We start from the raw sequence: 3,147 nt of genomic DNA, 5'->3' as shown, positions 1-3,147 counted from the left end.
GGCCATGGAGACTTTTGTTCGGGATGGTAAGGATTACAACATATAAAAAATCCAGAAAGTTTCGCTGAAACCCAATTTCCATAAGATTATGGCGGGGTTCTTTCCGGTAACCTCATATTCTAAGCAGAAACTTTTTCAGAAAGAGTATTCTTCTTCCAATGCACTGGACTATTCATCAAAAATGTATTCGAGATTATTCTAACAGTTTTCCTCTTATATGAAAAGGAATATATTTACTGAAAGTGGAGTGCCCTCTTACAAGTAAATTATATTAGGAACAGCAAGATTTTTACCGTAGATGCAAAACGAAAGTACTCTAACTGTAAGAATATTGTGTTTAGCATATTTTCCTCTTGATTTCAGAAGATTCCTCTTGAGGCCGTATATAAGAATAAAATTCTCTAAGATTTAACGGTTTCTGCTAATATTAAAATTTTTTTTTTTTTTGTGTATGAATCGTGCAAACGATCCAGAAGGTCAATTAATATTTTCAAGAAATTAATTATTTTTGTTTTACCCTTATACATTTTTATAAATATATTACATTAGAGAATGTTGTTTTCCTGTTGAACTATATATTTGATCAGTTTCTTCGTTATTTTTTAGTGGAATAGGCCTACTGGGGAAACCACTTAAAAAAAAACGCATCCACAATAGTACCTCAGAGGTGATGTGGAAAACTATTGTCCATATTGTAATTGTCGTATTGTCATAAATTCAACAATTACCGAATGTTGATGTCTTGCATAAATGTAATTGTTTAGTGCGTTATAATTCGACCTTGTATGTACATTATTATGTAACGTATTGTAATGTATTTCCAGAATTTTTCAACTGTAAGACAAACTCTGAGCTATGCAATGACACATATCGATCCACGTATGAAAGAAGATTCTCTATTATTCTTAGATGCTTGTACAAAATTATAATAGTGCGCGCGCCGCGTGCACGCGCGCGTTGGCGAAAGATAGTCATAAAATATTACCTAATTTTTGGGGTATGTATATTGTAGGTTACATAAAATGATGAAGGTAGCCCTGTGTGGCACAATACATTAATAACAATGTTACAATCCAAAAGTACTAATGTAAAATGGAGAATTAAAGTTCTGGAATGTTTAGCTAATTTATTTATCTCTATTTTTTGTTAACTACAGGAATTTACCTCTATATTTTGTTAAATACAGGAAACTTTGTACAGGTACACGATCGATTATGCCTCCGTTTGTGAATCTCGACGAAGATATTATCTCGATAGATAATTGTGAGAAAGAAACCTCACCTATAGAATTTATTGATGCCACTAATGTCTGATTACACAGAGATTACAATTTTGAGCGAAATAGCTGCATTATTGAAAAATATTGTAATTATGCAATTGATTGTGGAATACATTGATACGTTGGATCAGGATGATTATAGCGTCAAACGTATGAAGCGTTGGTTTAAAGGTACGTTTCATGATGTATATAGCGATGAAAAATTTCTTGTCGAGGTGTTGTGGTAAAGTAAAATCTTTTTAATTAATTTTCAATCATGGAATTTACGTAAGAATGTTTGGAATAAAATTTGGAACTTTGTCAAATTCACGTAAGGTTTACATCTCTGTTTAACTGCAACGAACGATTTCCCAAGTCTAAACTACTAAAAACTTTATTTTTGAAATATGGACCAGTTTGGTATAGCAACTGTATTAATTTGAATCATACTTTAAGACTGATTATTGAAGCATCTTCTCTTTTGCCTAAGAAAGAATCGCAATCGCATTTGTATTTTTGGTGACATTATGTTGAACAGCAATTTAAATGAGTTGCATAGGTAATCGTTTTAAATAAAAAGTAAAAACTGTAAACGGTGGATAATTCAATTTTTGTAGAGCACTCATTTAGGAATATGTGAGATGACGTATAATTAATTTAACAGAAAAAATATTTCAAAGCTTTGTTACGATCTTACCAAATTTACTCCTGAAACCGAGCATAGATGACATCGTAATTCGTATGATCAGTTAAATTTTACGTTTTAAGGAATGGATCTGGGAAGAATTGACGGAACAAAATTTGGGACTTTGTCAAATTCATATATGTATGGTTTACATCTCTGTTTAACTGCACCGAATAATTTCCCAAGTCTGTCAGGAGCTATTGCATATCCATTCTAAAGTTATGTAAAAACACAAGTAATATTATTATCAGGAGCTATCGCACATCCATTGTGAAGTATTATATGTAACAAACACAAGTAATTATTATTATATATGAGGCCTTTTTTACGAAATTCATTTTCAGATATTGAAAATTAGTCCGACTTGTCGATTTTACCTCAACTGACTAAACTACTAAAAACTTTATTTTTGAAAGCTGGATCAGTTTGGTATAGCAATCCAGAAAACGTCAAAAAGATTTTTCTCAAATAGAATTTACGGAAAAATGTCTGGAACAAAATTTGAGACTTTGTCAGATTCACGTATGGTTTACATCACTGTTTAACTGCAACGAACAATTTCCCAAGTCTGTCAGGAGCTTTTGCATAACCATTCGGAAGTATTATATGTAACAAACACAAGTAACATTATTATCTAATTATTATTATGTATGACACCTTTTTTACGAAATTTGTTTTCAGGTATTATTGAAAATTGGTGCGACTCGTCGACTTTATTTCAACTGACTAAACCACTAAAAACTTTATTTTTGAAAGCTGCACCAGTTCGGTATAGCAACTGTATTAATTTGAATCATACTTTAAGACTGATTATATTGAATCATCTCCTCGTTTGCCTAAGAAAGAATTGCAATCGCATTTGTATTTTTGGTGACATTATATTGAACAGGAATTTAAACGAGTTGTACAGGTAATTGTTTTAAATAAAAAGTAAAAACTACAAACGGTGGATAATTTAATTTTTGTAGAGCACTCATTTAGGAATATGTATGAGATAGCGTATAATTAACTTAGTAGACGGTCGCTAATTATTATTTATTTCATTTGACAGAGAAAAATTATTTCAAAGCTTTGTTACGATTTTACCAAGTTTACTCCTAAAACCGAGCATAGATGACATCGTAATTCGTACGATCAGTTAAATTTTACGTTTTAAGGAATGAATCCGAGAAGGATTGATAGGTAAACATGAGTTTATTATCGG

The 3,147-nt window shown here is 31.3% G+C and overlaps 1 pseudogene; it reads left to right on the top strand.

The window, feature by feature from the left end:
* The first annotated feature begins 1,320 nt into the window (after window positions 1-1,320).
* Window positions 1,321-3,147, top strand: part of LOC108764449 (uncharacterized) — a 14,841-nt pseudogene continuing 13,014 nt past the window's right edge.

This window comes from Trachymyrmex cornetzi, unplaced genomic scaffold, assembly GCF_001594075.2.
Source record: "Trachymyrmex cornetzi isolate Tcor2-1 unplaced genomic scaffold, Tcor1.1 scaffold424, whole genome shotgun sequence".
In the NCBI taxonomy this organism is placed as follows: domain Eukaryota; kingdom Metazoa; phylum Arthropoda; class Insecta; order Hymenoptera; family Formicidae; genus Trachymyrmex; species Trachymyrmex cornetzi.
This window is presented reverse-complemented; position numbering and strand designations above follow the sequence as displayed.